This window comes from Haliotis cracherodii, unplaced genomic scaffold (assembly GCF_022045235.1).
Source record: "Haliotis cracherodii isolate W230 unplaced genomic scaffold, xgHalCrac1.p SCAF_13, whole genome shotgun sequence".
NCBI classification, from domain to species: domain Eukaryota; kingdom Metazoa; phylum Mollusca; class Gastropoda; order Lepetellida; family Haliotidae; genus Haliotis; species Haliotis cracherodii.
In genome coordinates, this window is record NW_027266268.1 from 40,494,788 (window position 1) to 40,510,194 (window position 15,407).

Here is a 15,407-nt window from a genome sequence, read left to right on the forward strand (position 1 = left end):
AGCGAGGGTGGGTGGGTGTAGGGGGGAGGATGGGGTGTAGGGGGGAGGAATAGCGAGGGTGGGTGGGTGTAGGAGGGAGGATGGGGTGTAGGGGGGAGGAACAGAGAGGGTGGGTGGGTGTAGGGGGGAGGAACAGAGAGGGTGGGTGGGTGTAGGGGGGAGGAACAGTGAGGGTGGGTGGGTGTAGGGGGTAGGACGGGGGGAGGTGGCTGGAACAGTGAGGGTGGGTGGGTGTAGGGGGGAGGATGGGGGGAGGTGACTGGAACAGTGAGGGTGGGTCGGTGTAGGGGGTAGGACGGGGGGAGGTGGCTGGAACAGTGAGGGTGGGTGGGTGTAGGGGGTAGGACAGGGGGAGGTGGCTGGAACAGTGAGGGTGGGTGGGTGTAGGGGGTAGGACAGGGGGAGGTGGCTGGAACAGTGAGGGTGGGTGGGTGTAGGGGGTAGGACGGGCGGAGGTGGCTGGAACAGTGAGGGTGGGTGGGTGTAGGGGGTAGGACGGGGGGAGGTGGCTGGAACAGTGAGGGTGTAGGGGGTAGGACAGGGGGAGGTGGCTGGAACAGTGAGGGTGGGTGGGTGTAGGGGGTAGGACGGGGGGAGGTGGCTGGAACAGTGAGGGTGTAGGGGGTAGGACAGGGGGAGGTGGCTGGAACAGTGAGGGTGGGTGGGTGTAGGGGGTAGGACGGGGGGAGGTCGCTGGAACAGTGAGGGTGTAGGGGGTAGGACGGGGGGAGGTGGCTGGAACAGTGAGGGTGGGTGGGTGTAGGGGGTAGGACGGGCGGAGGTGGCTGGAACAGTGAGTAAAGAATGGAAGGAGGATGATGGATGGGTGAGATGTGTGGCTGGGTGAGGTTTTGTTGGATGGATGGTTGATGGAGTGAGGGAAGGAGGATGAGTGGTTGGGGGAGTGTCAGATGGGTTGATGGTTTTGGGAGGGAAGGTGGGAGAGTGTTGTCTTGTGTCGTCCTCCCCCCAGCACCTTGTCTTGTGTCGTCCTCCCCCCAGCACCTTGTCTTGTGTTGTCCTCCCCCCAGCACCTCGTCTTGTGTTGTGTGAGGGATTCATCGGGACCAGAACAAGGCTCAGGAACACAAAGTCTGTAAATTGATACAATTATCAAAGTCAACACTTTGGGTTTGTTTTGAGAAGAGCATGCTGGTTTGAGGATATTCATGATCCTACGCTCTACCCCACAGACTCTAGTACTTGTATCTCACGTTTTCCCGTCTGTCAACCGCGACATCAGACGAGTCGTATTCTACTTCTACGTTAGCTTTATAGATTTTCCGTGCCTCCATTTGAGAGGAGGTTACGACAATCAACGAAAGTTTCCTTTTTGACTTTGCTTGTTAATTCCCGATTGTGCTGCACCAATCATTGGCCAATTTGATCTCTCCACGATCTTCTGCCTGTTCAGTTTTCATGACAAAAGATTTTGTTCCCGTGAATCTACTCAGCGGATTATGAAGACCTCAAATCGGGCTGAAGCTACGAGGAATCAATGAGGCCAACAGCGCCATCTAGCATTCTGATTGCAAATTAAAGGGGCAGCTCATTGGAGATTTCCATAGATGAAATCAGAATTGAGTCTTTAAAGGCATTCAGCGTCAATTCTCTGCTCAGATCAAGCCTGACACTGAAGAGATTCGTCGATCGTTCAAGTGCACCAAGGGTTAATTCGATGAAATCTTGTCCCAGTAAGACTGAAGGGGTTAAGTACTGCAAATAGCTGACATTATAAGCCCTTTGTTCTCAAACAGTTTGACTTCATGATATTTTGCACATTGAATAGACAAGTAATATTTCCGAGTTTTGTCACATTGAGGTTTTACAACACATTGCCTTTGATATGTTTTTAGAACTCATTCATTGTGCTTTTCACTTAAGCACATGTTCATGGCATGAAACTTGCAATAACCTGTCTCATATATCAGAATGTGTCTTGTCTAACATTTAAGACCAGTCTCTTTTCCCTTCAGATGTGGGATTAATAAGCTCATATAGATTTCCTGAACGATTTATGTCAATTGGAAAGTTTCATGGAGTTTAAGTGATCATTTCGAGATCAGAAGTGTCTGGTTGCATCAGACCAGCTCAGTTTCAAAGACGGAGTATCGATTGTGCATGATGTTTCTTTGGCTTTCACTGCCATAACATCTTGCTGTCTTGGGCTGATAAACCTGCCTTCAGCAGGGTAGGTGTTAAGATACCTGGAAACATGAACCAACATGGCCGAAGTGTGTCAAGGCATGAGTATAGAAGCTGACACGGTGTCATTGTCTAACTGGTTGCTAGGGTAGACCTGTGGTTGAAACAGTCGCTTGCCACAGTGAACGTCTGCGTTTGATTCTCCATATGGGTACCATGTTCTTATGGTGCGAGTAAAATTTCCGACGGGATAATAAATCTTGTCTTGTGTTTTACACGAAAGATATTGAAGTCAATTCGTATTTAATCACGTTCAGCATAGACAGAGGTGCTTTGAAAACCTGACAAAATTTATATGGGTTCCCAAATTTCTGGTTATGTAAAGTTTCTGCCATGATTGACGAAAGAGGTTTGATTTCTATCTGTCTGCCAGAGTTTACTAGCCACCTGAATCAATGTCTGCCGTTATTGAGTTGTAGACAGGATGAAAGCTTGTGAATGTAAGGAATTCTAATGTCACTCCCGTCCTCGCTACTTCCGCCAAACACAATCAGCAATCGTGATTACCTCAGAATCTGATTGGCTGTATGGTACCCATGCAACGAGACACAAAATTATTTTGGATGCCATGTAATGAAACCAAAACATTTAAAACAGATGTCCATGCTTTGTTCAGTGAGCTACAGAACCTTGTCTGCGATCTACGTATACGGGATGCAGGGTAGTTAGGGCCATGGAGTTTCGACTACCGAGTCAGAGTTATCTGCCCTTGGACTGAACAACCAAAATGTGTCTTGATGCCATATTTTTTGTTTGCAATCTCCCAGACAGTTTGTGTTCCTATTTCAGTCAGACGTGACCTTTCCTGAGAAGTAATTAAGAGTCGATTTGTTTTCAAGTTCATGAAACTACAGTTGCCATGCCAACTTTAGAATTTGAAAAAATTACAGAAGTTGTGAATGAAATGAAGAATATGAGAATTAGGACTAGAAAGAAATCTATGACCGTGGGTTTGTATCCCAGTTCAGCCCGATTATGTTCCTAGGTCTGTAAGCACCATACCTGTGCTCGTGGGTTTCACCAAAGTAGTAAACGTCTGAGACTGGCATCACTTCCCACATTAAGCTGACACACTGTGATATAAGTGGAATACAGATCAAAACGGCACTGAACCATACTCACTCACTCACTCACTCACTCACTCATGTTTTTGTAGTAACTATTGAGACATGATGCCTACCAGACAGTGTTGTCTGGCAGAGATGAAAGAGAGATAAATCCTCCTTAATGAATGATTGGTTGGGAGAAAAACATCACCAATGACTCCACTTATACCCATAATGCAATCCAGACAAAAGAAATCGCTTGAAGGGCATGTCTTCACATGACACAAAAATACCCAAATTACCCAGACTGTATCTAGTTACGCTACAGAATTGATTCAGTTTCCTATCTTTTCTGTCCGATTTGCTTCTTTTCATATTTTGGGGAGATATGAACCCTGGGATTAGCCGAGGAAGAAGATCGTCGACATTCCGCAAGTCTACGCTGTTAAGTCTCATACTCCGACTTCCTCCATCTATAGCTGCTTCCTCCCAGAAGTCCCTGCATTTCCTGTTCAAGGTCTAGTGGACAATCTGTTATATCTGCATCTTACTGATAAGTCTCATTGTTCAGTACTTCTACACTTGAATTGTTTGTGACATTGATCAGACGTCACAGCCTTTTGCGTTTGGGAATTTGACAGAAGATAGTTTTCTTGTGAGATGTCTGCTCTGAAGTAGTCACGAAGAAATCTTCTTGTAGAATTTTCACATGAATTTTTATCTTTCTGTTTTTTGTGACACTGGTAATGAGTGTGAGGGGTGGAGCTTGGTGTTGAGGGTTGTGTTACAACTTGATAATAGTAAAGGTAGCTCTTTTTTTCCTTTAAGTAGGCCACATATCACTGTCTCATTCATTTTCAGTGTCAGTGTACCATGACAAATTCTAACAGACAATCAGTCAGACCCTGACAGAAATGTTACCAGCCACAGGATAGCAGGCCAGCAGCTATTTCAGACACTGTGTAGATCCGTGGCATAACAATATAACCTGTACAAAAATGCAACAAAAATAAAAAATCCCCCCCACACACTACCAAAAAAAACCCTCAAAAAGCAAACAAAAAAATAAAAAAAACCAGTTCCTAGCACCTGGTTGGGCTACACAATATATTGTACATTCATTACCTTCACACGAAATCAGTTTGAGGCTGATGCCAAATATATATGTTATTGAATGTGTGGAATATGGTGGGAACACACAGAAAATACCATCAACTTGCTTGCTCGCTGTACAGCCGATATTGCCAGCATTTGTAGGACAACTGATGAGTCAAGATGAGTTAGTTATACATCGTCCACTCGACAGCATAGACTAAGCCTTGTCCACCAGTTTAGAGAGAATAAAAAGGGGATGTCATTCTGTTTATGGCAAAATGATCAGTCGTCAGACAAATATGATCTGCCAGACAAATAATTCCCCCGCCAAATTGGAAATGAGAGCATAGTGTGTGTCTACAGCAGGTTATTATCTTGATAGTCGCCCTGATTTGAGATGCTGGGTCCGATATTATCTGTTTCCCTGACAACAGGCTACCACGATGTGCTGGGGCCGATATTACTTTGTCTCCGTGACAACAGGCTACCATGATAAGCTGGGTCCGATATTACCTTGTCTCCGTGACAACAGGCTACCATGATAAGCTGGGTCCGATATTACCTTGTCTCCGTGACAACAGGCTACCATGATAAGCTGGGTCCGATATTACCTTGTCTCCGTGACAACAGGCTACCATGATAAGCTGGGTCCGATATTACCTTGTCTCCGTGACAACAGGCTACCATGATGAGCTGGGTCCGAAATTACCTTGTCTCCATGACAACAGGTTACCACAATGTGTTGGGTCAGATACTACCCTGTCTCTGTGACAACAGGCTTCAACGGTCTGTTGGGTCAAATATTACCCCGTCTCCGTGACAACAGGCTACCACGATGTGCTGGGTCAGATATTACCCTGTCTACATGAGTAAGTTGGTTTTTTCACTGCTATTTAGCAATATTCCAGCAATATCACAGTTGGGAACACCAGCTTCACACATTGTATCCACTGTCTCCATGGCAACAGGCTTCCATGAAATTGTTTGGTCATATGTCCTCCATGCATCCATCTCTGTGGTTGTTATGGAGGACGATTTGCTTTTTGACCTTATAGGATGTATTGACTCAAAGTGCTTCAATATTATTATCTTTATGTCAGTGAAATCTTGCTAACTTGAACGCTTTATTTTGTCAAAAACTGGGTTTTGTTTAAGCCACGATTTTCTTTAACCTTGCATTCAGTGCAGCATTATCAAACGCATTAGTGGACTCGTTGGATCTGTCATCAGTGGAATGCCAGTTATCTGTGGAAAAACTAGAGCTTCAGTTATTGTTACAAATAATACAATCACCTGAGTTGGAAAATCCTTTCTTCCAATTTGTGACTATTTGCTGACATTTGCCGACATTTGGTGTGGACACCATGGGTCTGAATGTCGTCTGCTAAGAAGTCCCAGCCAAATAAGGGTTGTCAAGTGAGTGTGTTTTGGGATCGTAAATATCCTGTATTAGGAATAAACATTGTATTTAGCAAGCCTTGGAGAAAAACCTTTTCTCATCTCCCGCAAATGGTACAAAAAAGTTTTCCTAGAATCCACGCATTAATATATCATGTGACCACATTGGTGACCAGTCATTGGACACTGAACAATAAGTTACGACCAGAGCACATGTACGTTATAGTGTATAAGTAAATGCTGGTGTTGTATGGATCTGATGACCAAAAGATCAATAAAAGATTGACATTGTTATTGTCATAAATATGATATGGACAAAAAGACAATGACCTACATTTCTCCTTGCCTTTCATGGCAATAAGTGCCCCTTGTATCCATTGCTTGCACTCTGTCTGCAGAGTTACCTACCTTGAAAACTGAGCCCCCCTACGCCCCTGATAGATACTGATTATTGATGTGTCAGACTATTATTTTGATACTGATAACAAATATCCAAGTAATTTGTCCAGATCCCAGATGGTCAAGTTCGATAGACAAGGGCGACCCTGTGTTTGTTTGTAACCTCAGTAGGTTATTGTGATAAATATCCAAGTAATTTGTCCAGATCCCTGATGGTCAAGTCCGATAGACAAGGGCGACCCTGTGTTTGTTTGTAACCGCTATAGGAAGTACCCATCTGACCATTGATATTTGGACAATAATATTTATTCATAAATGACTACTGTTTTTATCTGTTGGTTTTATCCTGACAAACCTACCCTTTTTATGATAAATTCTGTTATTGTTGTAGCTACAATGTCCCATGAAGATTCTGGGTTAGAGTTGGTCTTCAGCAACACATGCTTGTTGTAAGAGGCGACTAACAAGATCGGGTGACGTTCTGACTCAGTTGATGCGTGTCATTGTATCCCAATTGCATAGATCGATGATTATGTCCCGACTTGATTATTTACTGACCACTGTCATATAGCTGGAATATTGGTAAGTGTGCCTTTAAACAAAAAACAAACAAACATTAGTGGACAACACTTAAGTTGGGTCGCTAGTGGACCTTGCCAACACTTCAGTGGAGCGCCGTCCACCTCAATGGCCAGAGTGAGCAGTAGACACCTACTCAGTGACGGTCCACTTTGCATGGTCTGTCAGATGACACGACACAGGAATAATTAGGCATAAAGACGCCTTCCAATTGACGGAGCCTGCACAGAGCTAACTTCGCGAGACAGCACTGCCCTCGGCAACTCCACTGAAAAAAATGCTCTTTTGTGTCCGTGCTTGATCTCTTCACCTTAATGGCGAGCTTTAACATTTCTGACACATGCTTCGTTAAACCTGCAATAATTCTCCTTGGATTGAACAATGCAGAAAAGATTGTGTTTTTGAGTGTGACAAGATGTCTGATCAGGGATATTAAAGTCACAGATTGGCAGGAGCGAAGTTATTTTTCGACGTCTTTTACTTTACATCAACGCATGGTACAGAAGCAGGGAAGATAATTAAGGCAAATCATCGTGGTGCTGACAGGTTTTTGATCTTACTAGTTATGTGCTCTTAAGGGCTCATCGGTGACCCTGTGGGCACAGGTGCAGTTGTTTACTGTCTTTCAGGCGTGCAAGGGTCACTCGGTTCTGGGTTCAAATCCCAGAATTGCCCAGAATGTGGTTCTTGGTGTATACTCTCTGAACTGCCCAGTGAACAAATATATTTAGGAGATAAACATACCGTGTTTAAATGTAGACCGAGGTTACCTGTTGATTTAGCGGCGCTAAAATGAATTTGGAACTAAAGGTGTATTGTGGGGTTTCAATTGATAAATTTAACATGGTTGAATTTACATCCAAAGACAACAAACCAAAGCAAGTTAGTTGTACTATTTAATTACATCTTTGGCATCAGGGTGTTGCACGCCCTTTATCTGAATTTGGGTATCGAAGGGCTTCACACCCATTAGTGAGACGCCAAGTCACCTTGAAGTGAAACGAAGACCTAAAATTGGTTGGGGTTTTCGCACCCGCAACCTGACTGACGACCATGAATTACTGAGGGGATGATTAATCCGTGATAAGGAAATACCCCATACGAAGGGACACGATTGATATTAGAGATGAGTACCTGAGAATGTAAATATTTTGAGGTGTCAATCTACAGGTAACCTAGCTCTACATTGAAGACACAGTTCAGTCTGCTGTGACAAAATTTAACACAAACTCTTTGATGTCATGCAGCCCAGAAATTAAGTGAAGCGGCAATGGTTAAGTCCGAATCGGCTGTTTCTATCAAATTTGGTTGTTATAATTTGGTACCTCGGACTGACCAAAAAGATTCTAGTGCTTTCCATTCGAAATATTTTGATTGTTCAAACATTCCATGCAGAAACAGGGATATAGATATATATGTAATAAGTCCAGGTAACACTAGGAAGAACCAATTCAGATTAGCATGAGTCATAACCAAAGACTATCTCTCATGATTATTTATATGATATGATTATTATTGGGGGCACGTCTAAGGCGCCGCGATTCGCTGTGCAGAGTTGCGTCCCTTGGGCACGCCAGAAACATATGATTGTGGGTTCGAATCCCGGTTCGCCCCGATTATGTTTCTAGGTTTGTCAGCACCATACCCGTGCTCGTGGGTTTCACCGAAGTGGTAAACGTCTGAGACCTGCATCACTTCGGGCTTTCCTCCCACATTAAGCTGACACGCCGAGATATAACTGGAATACTGTTAAAAGCGGCGTAAAACCCAACTCACTCACTCACTCACTATTGCTGTATATATTACAGCAAATTATTTCTCTGTTACCTGGTTCATAGTTTGAAAAAAATATTTTGTAATAGTAAAGCCTTTGAAATATTTATTTTTTGAGGAAAGAGAATTAACCAGAGAATGCCTTACAACTGCATATTTACTTCAAGACATGAAATAGTGTTCTTTGTCAAAGATTTAGCAATGATCACAGAGATGTTCTTCCAAAGGTGTAGATGGTCTTGTTCTCCTGGCCAGTTCAGTTAAAGCCAAATTTAAAACACATTTTTTGACAATTACATGTATGATTATGGCATGAAGGAAAAGAAAAGTCTCTTTCAAACTTTTTTTCTTGTATTGGTAAGTATTTCATAGAAGTTGAGCTGGCATCCGGAAGTACGACACTTGAATTGAGACAGACGTTGTTAATTGTCTGGTGTGAAATTATTGTCTCGATCCATATTGTTTAATCATTCTGTTTGATCACAGGATGCAGAATCATCCTGCAATCTTTCTGTCCGTCCTTTTTTGACTGTGTGGTGGAACACGCCATGTTTTGTGTTTCTATAGGCCTTCTTGATTACACCAGATAGAATTGATTCAACGGGAAAAAGTCTGGCAATTTTGTCTGGCAGTCTTGTCGGAGCTGGGATCATGTCTGTTTGATCTGACAAATGTGACTTTCATGTTGAATCGTAGGGAATGCTGAATATTCATTGTAAATTTGTGTGGAAACTGTTATAATTCCCCCGAAATGGAATGTGTATGGTGCCATGGTTGTCTGTGATTGACATCAAATGAAGTATAGTGACTATATTGGCTTTATACACCAGATGGGAAGAACAATGTCCGTGTGACTGTGACGTTGCAGTATTGTGACAGATTGTGGAAAGATTGCAAGTCTCTGTATGGAACAAGAAAAGAGGAGATTTATATCTGTTGGTGCGTCAGTATGTAGTTTTAGAAATTTTATTGACTTTTTGAGGAAATTTGATAGAATATGTATGGGGATGTTTTAGACTGATTCCTGTGAGACAATCTTGAGTTGGAGTTTTTGTTTTTCTATTTGACACTGCATTCCAGTGTATGAGGGGGATGGCGGTAAATAATCACGTCAATAGTCCAGACAATTCAAAGATCGATGTCCACGCCATGGGACGCGTTGACACGCAATCAACCAACTCAGTGTCTCCGAGGCTGACCACCTGATCCATTTTGTCACCTCACACGACCAGCAGGAGGTTCCTGGGGAGGGGTTCCTAGGGACGGGTTCCTGGTAGGTTCCTTGGGAGGGATTCAAACCCGGAATCCCCAGGAGGAGTTGGTTTGAGTTAATCAGTGTTTACCACTTTGAACACTGTCAGTGTACGACTGTTGAAACCCAGGACACGGATCTGGAGCGGAACAAAGTGTGTTAGGAACAAAGTGTGTTAACTCACTCACTCAGTCTGTTGGTCAGAGAACACATGTCCCAGTCGTCTCAGGCTGAATTCCATCCATGGGTGGACCAGAAACCAATGGTTGTGGGTTCGAATCCCAGGTCTCTCTGCCTGTATTCCCAGGTTTGTCAGCAGTGATCTGGAGGACTGTCCTGAGTGTGTTAATTCACTCACTTACCCATTAGGCAACAGTCTTTTTTCTGAAAAAGTCATCTATCTATGTCACAGTGAAATACTCGGCCACTTGAGCCATGGGCGGTGAAGGCACCACCTGCCAAATCAGACATTCTGGTAACAAAGAGTAATTGACATGGATGGGAACAAGTGCCTCTCAGCAGGCTATTGTTGTATAAGGGATGAGGAAAAATGTAAAATGTGGTCTTTGCCCTGTCTTTGCCCGAAGGAGTGGCTGTCGAGAATACAGGAGACTCTCTGCATCTACCATGGCTGACAGGTGGTCTACACTGGGACTGACAGGTGGTCTTCACTGGGACGTGTGTACTGGGACTGACAGGTAGTCTTCACTGGGACGTGTGTTCTGGGACTGACAAGTGGTCTACACTGGGATGTGTGTACTTGGACTGACAGGTGGTCTACACTGGGACGTGTGTACTGGGACTGACAGGTGGTCTTCACTGGGACGTGTGTTCTGGGACTGACAGGTGGTCTACACTGGGACATGTATACTGGGACTGACAGGTGGCCTACAGTGGGACATGTATACTGGGACTGACAGGTGGCCTACACTGGGACATGTATACTGGGACTGACAGGTTGTCTACACTGGGACGTGTATACTGGGACTGACAGGTGGTCTACACTGGGACGTGTATACTGGGACTGACAGGTGGTCTACACTGGGACGTGTATACTGGGACTGACAGGTTGTCTACACTGGGACGTCTATACTGGGACTGACAGGTGGTCTACACTGGAACATGTGTCCTGCTAAGTTTTGGAGTTTTATTGATCCCTGCATGTTTTTGTCAGCTGCAGCTATTGCACGTTTGTGTGTTGCGGCTACAGGTCACTTCAGGGATAATGTGCAACTCTCGAGGTGTCACCTTCTAGTGGCAGCCTGTTCAATCACACTTACAAGACTGTGGTGGTTACCTATCCCCGGACTTCTTCAAGTTGACCTACATTACACGGTGAAAGCATGGCGTGATCATGACATGAAATCTACTTCCGGAGCCAATTAGCGTTATTCTTCCTTATGATTGCATGAGATCGAGACGACCTTCAAGGACAATCATCTCAATTTGGTTCTGCCATAATACCTGTCATACTCAGGACACGTCCTTGATTCTGTCTTGTTCTCATGCCGCTGGCCTGTCGCAGGCCGCTAATTGCCGCACAACATCGGTGAATGCAGGAGCATTGCATCAGTTACAATCTTGCTTCCAGCGTCACAGTACCATGTGTCTGTCACAGTACCATCACAGTACCGTGTGCCTGTCACTGCCGTGACCTTCCACTGCCTGAACCAGGTGGCCATGCTCCTCTCGCTCGTACACTCACTCACTCACTTATTCCATACCCACTCTCTCTCTCTCTCTCTCTCTCTCTCTCTCTCTCTCTCTCTCTCTCTCTCTCTCTCTCTCTCCAACCAACTCACTTACTCTCTCACTCCACCACTCAACCAGCCACTCACTCACTCACTCACTGGTGAATAAGTCCGTGTGAATCAGTCCATGTGAATCAGTCTGTGTGAATCAGTCCATATGAATCAGTCTGTGTGAATCAGTCCATGTGAATCAGTCCATGTGAATCAAACCATATGAATCAGTCCCTGTCAATCAGTCGGTATGAATTAGTCCGTGTGAATCAGTCCGGGTGAATCAGTCCATGTGAATCAGTCCATATCTATCAGTCCATGTGAATCAGTCCATATCTATCAGTCCATGTGAATCAGTCTGTATGAATCAGTCCATGTGAATCAGTCCATATCTATCAGTCCGTATGAATCAGTCCGTGCGAGTCCTGCAGTTCATGAGAATAGGACCACCTGGAATCAAGTGTAGGATCTCCTCCTTCAGCAACAGCCACATCAGCAACGGCAAGGGCAACTATGGCGACACCGTTGATCCTCACCGCCAATGCATGTCTCAGACACCAAGGTTCATAGCTTCCTCGTTGATAATCTCACCCAATTCAATTCCATAGAGTCGTCTTGGACATCACTGTTTTGTCAGAGATGGATGAGGATTGATCTAGGGTATTGATAAGTCGGGGGAGTCGTCTTTCTCCCCATGACCGTGTCAGGCAACAAAACTGCCGACTTGTTGATCCGACTTTCATTTTGCCTCACTGTGACCCGACTATACTCATGTGAGACAAAATCAATGGTAAGAAAACGAAACTGTCAGCTGAGATATCAGGTGCTAATGTAGCTATTGACTTATATAGATCTTTCTGCTCCATGCACAGTGGTAAGTGTGGCGTCAACGTTATGCAAGTCTGTATGGAATTAAAAAAATTGTCATTGTTTGAAAGGTTTGAGGAAAAAATCATTCTCGGTGGCAAAATGTGGCCATTATTTATGGTGATTTGTTATAATCATTCTGCAATCTTTACAAAGAATGAAAACGTTTCACACAAGATTTATATCGTCTCTTTATGATTGGTCCCTAATGGCTCAGTGGTATTTGTCAAGGAATGATCTGATGGCCGATGTGATCCTCTTAACAAAGTCTCGGCCAAAGAGCAGGGGTAAGCGAGCGTACGTTACCCGCAGAGCTAGAGTAGGCGATTAGCTTCATCTGGAAGAAACAGACATTGATTGTAGGACAGGTTATGATTGATAAACGCTGTGGTGAATCCACCACAGGAAGGATGAACATTCAAGACCATTGATTAAGTCTCCCAAGATGGAATCCGCTACCGTTTTCCTAATGACAGGGATATAGCCAGGGCGTGGGTTACGCCAAGTTTTGTCTTCTTGCGTGAAAAAGTACTCGTGCCATCTGTCTTGGACTTACATCACAGATGTGGAAGGGTTGGTGGCCCTGATGAATGGGGAACAGGGCCGTCTGGGAATTAAATGGGAAGATGCTTTTAATAAACTTTTGATTGAATGTCAAATTCTATTATTTTCGTATTATTTTACTTGTGGTTATTTGAACCTGTAGTTATAATTGTCTGACCTTTCTTTGAGATCAGGAAATTGGAGATCGAAAATATTTTGGGAGATTTATTGAAGGCTTTTGACATTTTATCTGAACATGAAATCTAAAATATTTGGTATATAATTGCTCCGACTGTCACAGAGTGAAATTCTTCATCTTGACACTCGTGATCAATCTCACAAGGATTTATTGGATTGGATTAAGTGAGGCGAGGCTGAAGCTGGACGGAGGTTTTCTGCTCTCCTGACTGCCGGAGGAAATATTTCGGAATAAACCCAATATATGAGGGTGAGACTGGACAATGTCATCAATAGTTTGATTGTAGAAAACATTCACTTTGTAATATGTATACTTGTGTTAATCTTCATCCTCATTGGAACTTTGTGGGTTTGATCATCTGAGCAAATTTTATTTGATCCGCAGTGCAACCTTGTGGATTTGATCCCAAGTGCAACGTTGTTAATTTGATCCCCAGTGCAACTTTGTTGATTTGATCCCCATTGCAACTTTTTTGATTTGATCCCCAGTGCAACTTTGTTGATTTGATCCCAAGTGCAATTTTGTTGATTTGATCCCAAGTGCAACTTTGTTGATTTGATCCCAAGTGCAACTTTGTTAATTTGATCCCCAGTGCAACTTTGTTGATTTGATCCCAAGTGCAAGGTTGTTAATTTAATCCTCATTCCAACTTTGTTTATTTGATCCCAAGTGCAACTTTGTTAATTTAATTCTCATTCCAACTTTGTTGGTTGAATCCCCAGTGCAATTTTGTGGATTTAATCACCAGTGCAAGTTTGTTGGTTAAATCCCCAGTGCAAGTTTGTTGGTTAAATCCCCAGTGCAAGTTTGTTGGTTAAATCCCCAGTACAAGTTAGTTGGTTAAATCCCCAGTGCAAGTTTGTTGGTTAAATCCCCAGTACAAGTTTGTTGGTTAAATCCCCAGTACAAGTTTGTTGGTTAAATCCCGAGTGCAAATTTCTTGATGTGATCCTCATTGCAACTTTAATTTGATTTTGATCGTTGATTAGATCCCAATTGCTAACTTGATGACTTTATTTTAGCCTCATCCCAGTGTTGTTGACTTGGTCTTGTGGTCTTTAAATCATTATTCTGTGTCGAGGCGTGGTGTGTAACCTGGCTGACTGCTCTAGTGCTCATGTTATCAACCATTGGTTAGTCTTGTCCAGACTTTCACTCTGAAGTGACATAGATTGGGTATTGTTGACCTCAGCGTGAACAACATTCACTCACACCCACACTTCAGCACACATACAACTTGCTGAAGGGAAATGGTATTTCCTGCAAGTGCGGTGCCACGTCTTGGTGCAACAACCGATCTGTGTCCGAAGTCTTCCTTGATTCTCCTGCTGCGGCAGTTGTACAGACCCATCCATACTGTCTGTCAGGCTGACCCCCATCGGCGCCGGCGCCGGCACAGCGGAGCTGCATATGCTTCACTGGTTATTTGAGAAAGTTCCAGGGTCCTAGAGAAAACTGGAGTCTCACGCTGTAGTGCAACAGATATGTGTTCGCCTTCAGAGGCAGTTCCCATCACTTGATCCTGTTGGCAATATCATTTTGATCAGATTGTTTATAGAACATACCGTTGGGCAGGTTTTGTGGATTATGTAGTAGAGAAATCATTGGAATCAGTTAATTCTACTTATGTAATCAACGGATTCGAGTGATTTCCCTGACGTAAACCATGTTATGGCTGTTGTGTTATTTCTCTTTGATTTTGCATAATGACCTTACCCGTGAAGATCTGCGGTAGAATAGGTCTTCAGCAACCCATATTTTGCTTGCAGTAGAAAGAGACTATGCTTGTCTTAATAGGTGACTAACAGGATCGGGTGGTCAGACTTGCTGACTTTGTTGATACATGTAATCTTATCCCAATTGCGAAGGTTGGTGCTCACTATTTCAATGACTGGATTGTCTGGCCCAGGCTCAATTATTTATAGTCCACCGTCATATGGCTGGAATATTGCTGAGTGTGACGCTAAACAAACAAACAAGTGAAATGCATGTTCAGATGACCATTGAATTACTGCCTCTGAATCAACTTCACCAACAATAGCATGTCATCATAATGGTATCAAAGTGTTGGTCGAGTCTCTACTGCATGTTCATAATACCAGCCTAGTTCGGCAAGGGCGAAACTGGACTTTTAAAGTCAGTTAACTCACTTGCCTTGGGAAGATGTGTTATGACCTGAATTTGATATTTATTAATTTCAATTTGTGAGTAATTAAAAAACCCTGAGAACACTGAGTAAGTCCCTCACACAGGCAGCCAACTAAAACTAAATATACTGCAGTTGATTTCATAACATTATGTTTGGATAA

General features: G+C 43.6%; 1 protein-coding gene across 1 annotated transcript in view; it reads left to right on the forward strand.

The window, feature by feature from the left end:
- The window catches only part of LOC139459935 (carboxyl-terminal PDZ ligand of neuronal nitric oxide synthase protein-like), a 215,285-nt gene that overhangs the window by 53,224 nt on the left and 146,654 nt on the right, over window positions 1–15,407 (forward strand). The window lies entirely within an intron of this gene.